This window comes from Bidens hawaiensis, unplaced genomic scaffold, assembly GCF_021521415.1.
Source record: "Bidens hawaiensis isolate Kalapana, Puna unplaced genomic scaffold, B.hawaiensis_p1.1 tig00025168_1, whole genome shotgun sequence".
Taxonomy (NCBI): domain Eukaryota; kingdom Viridiplantae; phylum Streptophyta; class Magnoliopsida; order Asterales; family Asteraceae; genus Bidens; species Bidens hawaiensis.
The window spans coordinates 1-13,126 of NW_027505051.1; the positions used below are offsets into that span (position 1 = coordinate 1).

The window sequence follows — 13,126 nt, forward strand, 5'->3', positions numbered from 1 at the left end:
CCCTAGATGAATAGGGATGAGCAAAAATCTGTATGGTACCGATTGGTACCGGTACTGAAATCGGTACCGATTTGGTACCGTTGGGTACCGAATCTGGTACCAAGGTTTTGAGTTTTCGGGACCGGTACGGTACGGTACCCGGTATTTCCAAATTTTACCTTAAATACCGGTATCGTCCCGATATCGTACCAGTACCCGAGCCGAACATTTCGGTACCGGTACCGTACCAAAAAACTTGTGATTTTCGGGGATCGGGATTTTCGGTACCCCGGTATGGTACCGAGCTCATCCCTATGTTCATCGTTGTGTCTCTCTATTTATCATTGTGTCTTTATACTTATCATTGTGTTTTTTTTAAGTGAAGAAATCTGAAATTTGTAATAGTGAAATAGCACCGTTTGAGTAATTCTAATATGTAAATAGTGATAAACTAACAATGATATCTAATAAATAAAAGTATAAAACACAATGATTAATACATATTACACGATAACATAAAACATAACACACAATGATGAATACATATTACACAATGATCTGAAACGTTAAAACACAATGGTAATTACATAATACACAACAACCTGAACATAATACACAATGAATGTAATACACAATGAGTAAAACAAAATGATGAGTAGAAATACACACGAACAAGAGGCAAAATGATGAGTATAAAGACACAATGACAACAAAAGACAAAATGATGTACACTTTGTTTTAAATTTGATCTTTAACATGTGTAACGATTGAAAAAAATAATGATCATAACCTATAATACAATGTAGAAAACTCAATTAAAAAACACAATGACAAACGAATAACAAAATGTACAAAAACCACTAATTTTTATACAATAATATGACATATTAAAGATAAAAACGCTTGTTATATGTTGATTTTTTGTTTTGAAAAAAATTGTCGTATGAAAAAATTATTAACGTTTTATAATTATGGAGGAATTGGCATGTGCGTTGCATGTGGAGAGAGAAAATCAGCAATATGGATTATTTCATATATGCCATTTCCTTCATTTTTTTTTGTTTCAAATTAATCATAATCATTCAAATATAAGATCAATCGACTGGATTACTTCTCACACTTCTCAAATTTTGTTTACTTTGTATTTTAATCTAACCCACACACATACCTGTTTATAAAATAAATTATAGAAGTTTTTTTAAGTTTTTAAATATCAAAAATCGGAAATTATCGGTTATTGATTTATTGTATGTTTGTCAATGTCAATTGCTATCATTTAATCGGATGTTACAACTTTAAAATATTTTGAATGCTTCCACTATGTATCGGATGTTGCAATTTTGAATGGTCTATTTTTCTTAAACTTGGTACTTTTTTTGCTAAAAAACAAATTGTATGAGTTTGAAACTACAATTAAAATATTTTTTTTTCTGAATCGAATCAATTGGATTTCAAACTCGAATCAAATTTGTGGAACCTATTTTGAATTTGAATCCTCCTTCAAAATTTTCAAAATTCGATCTAAGTATTCAAATATTTGAAATTTGATTATTTGAACACCCATAATTTTCATCACAAATAAAGAGGCAATCTTGATGCATATAGGCGCAACTATATTTTCTGAAACACTAAGTTTCTAGATGGCACATCGAGAGTATTACACATTTACAAAATAAACAGGAGAAAATCATCTATAACCCTTTCATGTAAAATGCGAAATAAAATTCTCTTTTCTCATGAGAAAAGAAAAACAATATACAATCGATATTGAGGGTGGCTAACCTAATTGTTGCTATCTGCCATGTAGTATTGTCACAGTTAGTTCGTTCATGGTCATAGATTCATCTTGTTTACTTGATGACCCTTTTTCAGAACCTCTTTTTCCAAAACCGAATCCAGGGTGCTTCGGTTGTGGCAAGTTTATAACATCACTACTCAACATTAACAACACTTCTTCTGCATGTTCTTGAACACATAACAATCCAATTCGTATACATCTCAATACTTCATCTTGTGAAAAATTGTCCCCTATTGATTCATCTACTAGTTCTAAAGCATTGCCTTCTTTCCATAAGTCCCATATCTAATATAAATATTGTTACGTTAGTAACTAAAATGGAAAGCTAAAAGTTAACGGGACTAAATGCAATCAATAGTAGATATATAATATGTATTTTTGTAATTAGTTACTTACATGTCCAATGAGGTTGAGTTGGTTGCTTGCATGGTAGAATCCTCTATTCTTTTTACCACTCACTATCTCGAGCACCAAAACTCCAAAACTAAAAACATCAGATTTTATTGAGAAAAGTCCATCCATTGCATATTCTGGTGACATATAACCGCTGCAAAAGGAAAAAAAATAAGGCAATAAAGAAAATGTGTCGTGACGGGAAATAAACAAGGAAAGGCACAAAGGTATGATCCTTACTGTGTTCCGACCACTTTCTTTGTTTCTGCTTCGGTTTGATCTCCTCCAAAAATTCGTGCCATACCAAAATCAGATATTTTTGGGTTCATTTCCTTATCTAGTAAAATATTACTCGCTTTAAGATCTTGATGGATGATTCTAAACCTTGAATCTTGGTGAAGATAAAGAAGCCCTCTTGCAATCCCGGTTATGATAGTGAATCGTTTTTGCCAATCAAGTTGTGGGCTTTTCTCTTTATCTACAATGAATTCAAGAACCATGTTAAACCTCAAGTATGAAAGCCGGGTGCAGATTTAAGGAAAATGTGTAATAGAAGGTGTAGAGACTCACTAAAAAGAAAAGTATTGAGACTTTTGTTTTCCATGTGCTCATAAACCAACAACTTTTCTTCAACTTCAATGCAACAACCTAGTAGTCGAACGAGGGTTTCTATGTTGAAGTTTCGCTATTAATCGGACCTCGTTTGTAAGTTCTTCAATTCCTTGGCCCGATGTTCTTGAAAGCCTTTTGACAGCTACAACTTGGCCTTCTAGTAAAATGCCCTGATATAATAAACATTCGACGAAAAAATGTCACTTTTATTTTTCTACACTAAGGTGATGCCCTATAACATATGATATTTAATATGCTTTTTTACAACGTATGTAACATTTACCTTGTAAACACACACAAAACCCGCTTGCCCGAGTTTATTTGCATTAGAGAAGTTGTTTGTGGCTATAACCAAAGTAGTAAAATCAAATAATGGCAAGTCAAAATCATCTGTTGTCGTTTCACCCGAAGAATCTCTTTACTTGCCACAATAATCCCTCCTCCATTCATCATGAACTCATGGCTTCTTTCATCTGGACCTATATCAAAGAACATATAATTATACTTACTGTTTTATTATTTAATTAGAAACTAAGACGTTTGACTCATGAAAGTCAAAATTACCTTTTCGATCTATGCTGGAATTCTCAGACCGTTGCATTTTCTTCCTCCATAGGTAAAGAAGTATCAATAAGATTAATAAAACAGCACAACTGCTGACTGTAATGGATACAATCTTTACAGCATTATTGTCCGAGGTATTTTTAGATATTCCAACCGTAGGTGATCGGTCTGCAATGAAATCAAAAACACCATTATGGATACTTCTAATGCAAAATTTTGAGTTAAAAATACAAAATTTACTAAATAATGTACTTTTTACAATACAAAATTAAAAGTTATATCAAAAGCCAAGTGTGAGTTTTGCTAAGACGTCTCGTCGATGTGGTTAACATAGGAGGCGACATCCAGCCACCTCACTTATTAAGCAAACGCCAAATTAATGACAACATATACCAAATATCATTCCGACGCCATTCTCTTAACCCCCCCCCCCCCTTCACCAATCATATGCACACGCACACACATACATTTACTTTTTATTTATTTTTTTCTTTTATTTAAAGATTAGTTAACCACAACACGCTAGTTAAGGATGAGCGAGCTAAGATTTCACTATCTACGTAACAGTGACGTGACGTTTTAAGTAGTCATTACTAGTTAAACTACAACACACGGGCTATCAACATGAGCAAGTTTTAAAAGGAAGCTACCGTCATTTTCAAAGTTGTAACCTATAAAGTTCTAAAATTACATGCTAACCACATACTTCTTCAATTATCGTAATAAAGGAATTTTATCAAAGGTTGGTGTGAGGATGGAGCCCAAATGTGTTTGGGAGTAATTGGACGGTCAAAGTAGGTGGCCCCACGATATTAACATGTTTACAAAGCATTTATGATTTAGGGTAGAATTGGCATATGAATTTTAAGAGAGAAAATATCTGATTTGAGGATGAAAGAAACTGAATTTAGATTGATTCTTTTAAATTTTTAAATTTTATGTCACTTTCAAATAATAAATCATTTCAATCAAAGCAAGTAGTTGTTAGATATGGTTATTAATTTAAATAATAATATTAGTCATAATAATTTTTGTAACTTCGATTAAAAAAAGTCTAATTTAACTTTCCAGTTTTTTGGTGCCAAAAGAATGATCTGTGAAGAAGTAAAGAAATGATTTACTTGGTAAAAAAACATAAACGGTAAGTAATCAAAGTTTTGAGTGATAGTCACCTTTGCTGTCAAAATCATAGATATAAATTTGAAAATGAAAAAAGTAAATCATATGATGTAAAATTAAAGTAAAGGCGGAAAAAAGGGTCAAAATCTAATCAAGATGAAAGTTTAAAGGGTGATTAGAAAGTGTATGAATTTGGACAAGGTAATAATAAAGGTTAAAGTTGGAACTATATGGACTATATATGCAACTTTCCACATTAGCGTGTCGGCAGTCGGCACATGCAAAATTAGTAGTCCAAAATTATTAAGCTATACTAGATTTTATGGTTACAAAATAACTTCTAATTCTAATGCGTAACCAAGTTTAATGAAAGGGTGATTAGAAAGTTTATTAGACTTTATTAAACTTTATTTAATAAATAAATAGATTTTTGTTTTTTAACCCGAATTAACCGATCTGACCAGTGAACCAGTACCCAAATCAGAAGCTGCAGCTCTCACGTAAAGATCTTGTCCACCTTCAGAATCAACATACTGTCTCATATCCAAAAGATCCACAGCCCAAATCACACAACCCGACCCGTTTCCACTAATATTCGTATTAGCATAAGCCACACAAGAACAATTTCGTCTACAAATCTCACCACATTGACTTAAACTCAACGTCTGGTCAACAACTCCTTTCGAACTCTCGGGTAATTTCATGTTCTTTAGCCGTAAAAACCCGTCTGACCTGCATTCCATCTTGGAGCTCCGAGCACATCCGTCCGACCCGTCCCGAAGCTCCCACGCTTGCTCGTTTTTTTCGGTCCGAATCCCTTCATACATTTACAAAGCGGGGAAGAGTTCGCATCGCAAATGCCCCACGGCCCACATTTCCTATACTCGTCACACTGGTCACGTGGAGCGGACCAGTACTCGTTCCACTTGTTCAACGATTCAACCCACGTGAATCTTTTCAAAGAACCGGATGAGGTCATAATTAACCGCGAATAAACCAACTTATTCCTCATTTCAAACGAATAAGAAATCTCATTCTTATTATTTTCGAACTCGAACCGTATTACACTCACGCCTTTCATCTCGGGCACCCCACTAAACCTTAACCCGTTCCACGGCCCGCTTCGATACAACGTCTTCATCTCCGGTCCTTTCAATAGAAAAATCTCCGGGAACCCGTCTAGGTTCATTTGAAAATAATAATCACCTGAAGAGGTAGGTCCCAGCAGAGCCCAGTTGGACCCGCAAGACTCACCTTGAAGAGGGACGTCTGCACAAAGACCAACTGGTTCCGCAGGACCCACCATGCTCAGAGAGATGAAGACCTTACGCGCAGTACGCAAGCTGTTCCCGCAGGAAAAGCCTCCCAATGGTGAAGTACCCTGCCTGTTCCCGCAGCTGCGGATACAAGCCATCAGGGAAGGCTACCCGCACTAATAGTAAGGCTACATGCACAAGGCACTAACTCTCAATAATTCAGTAATGTCACCTGAAGAAGGAATGAGCAAGGCGGGAATACTCCCGCCCAAATGAGCCAGTCCGTACGCTTCTGGAGGATCTGTTGTACTATACCTGCCAAGGTATGGACAAAATAGACAAGATCTGACCAAAGCATCCCATGAACCAATCACAGGGTGACAGCTCACTGACCACAGTACGACGAGCAGCACGCTCTAGTATTTAATGTCACTATCAGCTGCTGCCTACTCACCAACCCTCATCGTGGCACGTACATAGCCTGCAGTTGGTGGAAAAGGAATAGTACACAGCCGGCCATGTCACTATCAGCCGTTGCCTACCCACCAACCACCAGCATGGCACGTGCGTAGTCCACAGTTGGTAGAAAAGGAATATTATACAGCTGGCTGTACCTGCTTGGAAACCTACCTTCGGCTATAAATACTCCAACACTTGGAACGGTATCATCATCTTATCATACTATCTTATACCATCACATATCTTATCTGCTCTAGCTATTTCTCTTAATATACATTTATATTCAGAGCAATCTAGTCTGATTCTCACGCCGGAGGGTGGTCACAAGGAGGTACCCCCCCTTCTCAGTGACGAGCTCACGGAGTCTGTTTTGCAGGTCATCAGAAGAATAACCATCTTTGCTGGACCTAACCCTCGTGGGAAACATCTACTTGACCCTAAGATTATCCGTAATCTGCCGGGGGTCACTTAGTGTTTCTTCATTGGCGCCATCCGTGCATAAAAGCTAGAACTAATTTTCTCAGTTTTTTCAAAACCTCTGAAAAGATGGTTAAGGTTACTCCGGGTGCCAAGGCCAGCGAAGTGACCAAGAAACCCCGGTAACCAAAACCCCAGCTACTGGGAACACCGGCGAGTACACAAATTTTACGAACACTACCCCGGTTACCTAAGCCGGGGCAAGTGCAATAAATAATCCTCCCCTGGGATTCACTGATACCCAGTTGGAGAGACAACAGACGAGGCTCCCCCGCCAAACACTTAATCAAGTTAAAGCGGTGGGCGGAAGCACGTCAGAAGGAATTCCAAGCTGAGTTGGATGAACGCTTACGTTCACTCCAACAGGCTGACGAATTCGGAAGCACTCGACAACAGCTCAACATGACTAATGAGTGCGAGTATGATAAAGATTGGGAAGAATCTGACAGTGACGCAAACCCGCGCCATAGGGCGAAAGGGAAGCGTAAACAAGCAGATTTCCACAGAAGAAATTTTGGGAGAAACCTTTAAACCAAAAAACGCGGGTGGAAATCCACGTGACTTCTCTAAAACCTTCAGACCAACTGTTGCAAATGCGGGAACGTCCAAATTTTCAAGGGACATTGCGGAAGCAATTGCCCCGAAAAGTGCCAAACAAATGTTTAACATAGGCACATATGTTGGTATATCTGACCCAGACGATCATTTGAACAGATTCATAGCGGGGGCAACCGTCAGCAATTGGACGGAACCCACGTGGTGTTACATGTTCCAAATGACGCTTGTTGGGGCAGCCAGAGCGTGGTTCGACCGTCTACCGGTCCACCACATCTACGATTGGGCAGACTTCCAGGAAAAGTTCAGCCAACACTTCAGTCAACAAAGAAAGTATACCGAAGAGCAATGGACGATCCTCAACTGCATCCGAGAGGAAGATGAGTCTTTACTAGACTTCATCACGCGCTTCAATTCAAAGAAGCTAAGTCTGGGCACTATTAGCGAAGATCTTGTTCGCGCTGCTTTCATCCAGGGCGCGGAAGACCCAGAGCTCATCCGCACCTTAACGGGTAAAGATGGCATGCCATCCACGTGGGATGCCATCATGACAGCAGCTAAACGCTTCGCGGAAACGGAAAAGCAACTGGGTAGAGATCTTCCCCAGAGTACAAACCTCTACACTCAAAAAACAAGAGGAAACAACGTCCTTACCGCCCAACAAAACAAAAAGAGGAAGCTTGGTATTTTGCAGTTAAGGGTAAACTTTGGCACCTCATCCGGCTCGCACCCTCGGTTAGGCGGAAATGATAACATGCAGTCGTCGAACCGGAACTCCAGATGGACGCCACTCACCAAAAGCGTCACCGAGATATTTGCCACCGAGAGGCTCCCATGGCCAGAGGCTCCAATAATCCGACAGCGTCCAAACGCTGATCAAAGCAAATCCTGTGACTTCCACAGGACAAAAGGCCACACCACGGAGGAATGCGTAGCCTTGAAGGACGTCGTCGAAGCATTCGTCAGAAATGGGAAACTCACTCACCTCGTGGCGTAATGGACGCTAAGCAGGCTAATGCGTGTAGAACCCCAGTTGGGGAAAACACGGATGAAACTGCAGCTTCAATGTTGGAGACTACATACTGCGTAAACAACGAGATTCCGAACCAGGTGCATATCGGCTCGAAAGGCTCGATGACACCCCCATCCCAAGAACATGGAAGGGAGCTCAATTACACAGGCTGCATGTAGATCAATTCCAAACTTGTAAAGAAAAGGTCTAGAGCCACTTCTAATGGAAATGATTCTCCAAATCACATTGACGCTGATGGTCTTACATTTATACTTATGAACTTTCCAGACTGATATGCCGGTATTCACCGCATAAATATGGAAAGAAGTAAGTCGTTGCGTGTGGAAGGCGACAAAACCCGCATAAACACAAAAAACGGTAAAAATTTCTAAGGAAAAGATGAGGAAAACCTTCACGCAGGTCAGTTATAGGTGAAGTTTGGTCATCCCACTAAATGAAAGTGACGGTCCTACCCGCACAATCATGATAGAGGAAACTGAACGTTAACCTATTGACAACCGCGCGTCGAAAGGTTAACTTATTCAAAACACTGATATGCCGGTATTCACCGCATAAATAAGTGGGGAAGTAAGTCGTTGCGTGTGGAAGGCGGCAAAACCCGCATAAACACAAAACGGCAAAAATTTCTAAGGAAAAGATGAGGAAAACCTTCACGCAGGTCAGTTATAGGTGAAGATTGGTCATCCCACTAAATGAAAGTGACGGTCCTACCCGCACAATCATGATAGAGGAAACTGAACACTAACCTATTGACAACCACGCGTAGAAAGGTTAACTTATCCAAAACACTTGGAAAATTGCTAAGTTAAACTAAAGTATGCACGAGCGAATCATATATTGTTTGAGGCAAAACAAGTGCCAAATTAAACTATAATATGCATGAGCAAGTCATATAACGTTTATAAAGCAAGTCATTAAGTGAAAGTGACGGTCCTACCCGCACAAACATTTATATTTCAAAAAGATTCAAAGATTCAAAAATAAGAGGGAATATACTCCCTTACCTTGGTAACCAAGAAACCGTAAGACAAGTGCGTGTACAGTGTCAAGGCGAAACCCTTCACATACTTAGCACCTGCAGGGAATTGAAGCCAAGAATACCTTGGTAACCACGAAACCGTAAGACAAGTGCGGGTACAGTGTCAAGGCAAAACCCTTCACATACTTAGCACCTGCAGGGAATTGAAGCCAAGAATACCTTGGAAGTCAAGTAACTATAAGACGAGTGCGGGTACAGTGTCAAGGCGAAACCCTTCACATACTTAGCACTTGCAGGGAATTAAAACCAAGAAGGATCTTCTGGGCCATGCTTGTGGAAAGGGAAATAACATCCCCGCATAGCAGGAACGTTGAGAACTAGATTGTTTGAAGCTCCAAGATGGAATTGGTTGTTTAACATAATTGATCACTATGTCTAAAACTACCAAAACCTCGTGGAGAATCTACACAAGTGAAACTCAACGCTCCTGACTTGCGAGGAGGTTACACACCTACCCGCATCATACCCAAAGATCAAGCAGAAAAGTCGGGAATTTCTGCACGTGACATTAGGAAAACCGCGGGAAGAATCCCCACGGAAAACCTTAAAACTAAAAACCCTTTTCAAAACCCTTTGCTTAAGTCCAAAAGTTCACCTCACTTATTAACAATTCATGAGAAGAACATTGGACTGGGGGGACTTGAAGAGGTAGGTCCCAGCAGAGCCCAGTTGGACCCGCAAGACTCACCTTGAAGAGGGACGTCTGCGCAAAGACCAACTGGTTCCGCAGGACCCACCATGCTCAGAGAGATGAAGACCTTACGCGCAGTACGCAAGCTGTTCCCGCAGGAAAAGCCTCTCAATGGTGAAGTACCCCGCCTGTTCCCGCAGCTGCGGATACAAGCCATCAGGGAAGGCTACCCGCACTAATAGCAAGGCTACACGCACAAGGCACTAACTCTCAATAATTCAGTAATGTCACCTGAAGAAGGAATGAGCAAGGCGGGAATACTCCCGCCCAATTGAGCCAGTCCGTACGCTTCTGGAGGATCTTTTGTACTATACCTGCCAAGGTATGGACAAAATAGACAAGATCTGACCAAAGCAGCCCATGAACCAATCACAGGGTGACAGCTCACTGACCACAGTACGACGAGCAGCACGCTCTAGTACTTAATGTCACTATCAGCCGCTGCCTACTCACCAACCCTCATCGTGGCACGTACATAGCCTGCAGTTGGTGGAAAAGGAATAGTACACAGCCGGCCATGTCACTATCAGCCGCTGCCTACCCACCAACCACCAGCATGGCACGTGCGTAGCCCACAGTTGGTAGAAAAAGAATATTATACAGCTGGCTATACCTGCTTGGAAACCTGCCTTCGGCTATAAATACTCCAACACCTTGGAACGGTATCATCATCTTATCATACTATCTTATACCATCACATATCTTATCTGCTCTAGCTATTTCTCTTAATATACATTTATATTCAGAGCAATCTAGTCTGATTCTCACGCCGGAGGATGGTCACAAGGAGGTACCCCCCCTTCTCAGTGACGAGCTCACGGTGTCTGTTTTGCAGGTCATCAGAAGAATAACCATCTTTGCCGGACCTAACCCTCGTGGGAAACATCTACTTGACCCTAAGATTATCCGTAATTTGCCGGGGTCACTTAGTGTTTCTTCATCACCCGAACCCGGATCCATACTCGTCTTCCACGACCGTAAAAACCGGTTCGTACCAGTTTTCCGGGCCCAACCAAGTTTCATCCCGGGTAATAAAGTATCCGTTGGGTTTTTAAAACTTTCCCACAAATAATGATCCGGATTCTCATCATTTTCCCACCTCAGCACAAAATTACCAGAATCCAGATGCTGTGCCACCGTGTTAACCGCGGGAAGTGACAAATTCGTCGTCCAGACCGCGGTTTCAGCTTGATTCAAAATGATTATGTCGCCTTTATCGCTTATCGTTAACTTCCCGGATGACTAATTAGCCGGGGAGTCTCTATTAGCTACCCAAACATATGTTCTTGGCTCAATTCGCTTGTACCATATGCCAACATACCGATTATTATCGCCTACGTTGAAGAATCCTAATTCGAAAACTTCATGTTTTGAAACAAGAGTTTGATTAATGGTGAGTGGTTTTGTGGGTGTGATTGTATCAATGGCCAGAGAGAATATTATAGGGAATATGAAGAGGATGATGATGATGATGATGATGGAATAATAATGGAGTTTTTTCATAATTGAGAGAATGACAATCAAATGTTTGTTTAATTTTGTGCATTGAATTGAAGGATTCAATACATTTAGTTTGTACTTGTAGAATAGAAAATGCAGTGTTGGTTGACCTTATACATGTTTGGTAGGTGTTGATTTGTTTTTATTAATACAAGATTATCATCAAGGTTGAAAGTTTTGGAGACTTGAAGGTTTGTAGGTGAGAAAAGGACATAGAATATTTAAGAACTAAGTGAGTAACCTAGTTAATTATACTTCGGTTTTTAGTTTACACTTTACACTATTAAATGTAGATTTTGTGTCCTTTTTATTTTATATAAGTATTATTGTATATCTTTTCATTTAAAACATTTTGTGTCCAAGTTATTACAATAGTCTATCTGAAACAACGATAAGGTGAACCTTTAAAACAGTTAGTCAGATATCGTAAAGCATAGTGTTATAATTAGCTTTGAGTTTTGGCATACATATTTATAATGGTGTCTCAAGCATATACAAAGATGCTTCCAAATTACCTTTAAAACAATGCATTGAACTTTGCAAATTTGTTGTGATGTTGAAATTGGTTTTTGACACATAAGTTAGTGGTCCGTCAAACATATACGATGATGTGTCCATCGTTGTAGGTTTGATGCAATGTAGTAGTGTGCTTTGATGCATCGGTTTTATTACAGTGTTATGTACAACTTTTTAGGTTATAATTACTGTTATAAAATCCATTTTGATGAAATGTATATATATATAGTAGTGTTCAAACTTTACAAGTTGCAAATTGTTATCGACGTTTAACTTATAGGGACATGTTAGCGATGCATTGTTATAATCTTCTTCGAATATAATTAACCATGTTTGTTAAGATAGAAAATGACCAGATTGGTGGCATTGATTTTGGTATTAAGTATTCCAACTGTTAATGATATTCATATGTGATGTCCTACACACATGTGAAACACTGATTTACATTAAGTTTCCAAGTGGTCCCAATTAACAACGTGTTTGGTTCAAGATCGGTTCATTCACTCTCGTGGCTAAGAAAACATGTAGAGAGAACCTTCCGGTTCGTGATAATGCAGTTGCAAAGAAGCTTCCATTGGCAGCTTGTAGCCTTGTACCACAAATTTCCTATAAAGACAAATAGCTGAGCTGTGTTGACTTGTTGACTTCAACATGTAACATGTTGATGCAGTCATACAGATCGACTTCAACAAGTGGAATATGGAATGAAGAAAAATCGTAGTAGTTTGTTGGAATTTAATGACTCGGCACACTGCACATTTGTATCTTTGGCACATGTTCGACGCATTTGATGAAAAAGGACAATCCAGTGACAGTAGATAAAGATCAAAAGTCTTGAAAGGATACGTTTCAAGCTTCTATGAAAACGTGGCACGCATTTTGACCGTGAAGTAGATGTTCACTTGTAATATTGACCCAAATTCTTGTAATTTATTTGTGACTTTGTGTTTGTAAATTACAACTTAAGCGTTTTTTTTTTGACAATTTCAGTATCTTCAATGTTGTTTATTATCACAGAAGTTAATTTAAGTTTTAAGAATAAAGAAGTAATCATTAGCAACACTTACAGGTTAAAAGGTGTAAAGTACATATTAGTTTGAGACTAACATGATCCGGGCATCTAGTAGCCTCCAGA

General features: G+C 39.2%; 1 pseudogene across 1 annotated transcript; it reads right to left on the minus strand.

The window, feature by feature from the left end:
* Positions 1–1,757: 1,757 nt before the first annotated feature.
* Positions 1,758–11,493, minus strand: LOC143610229 (receptor-like serine/threonine-protein kinase SD1-8; annotated as a pseudogene). Its single transcript, XR_013149555.1, has 8 exons — positions 10,920–11,493; positions 4,941–5,671; positions 3,347–3,514; positions 3,066–3,261; positions 2,741–2,952; positions 2,411–2,648; positions 2,174–2,324; positions 1,758–2,062 (listed from the first exon to the last, which is right to left on the minus strand). The product of XR_013149555.1 is annotated as a receptor-like serine/threonine-protein kinase SD1-8 (transcript).
* Positions 11,494–13,126: the final 1,633 nt, after the last annotated feature.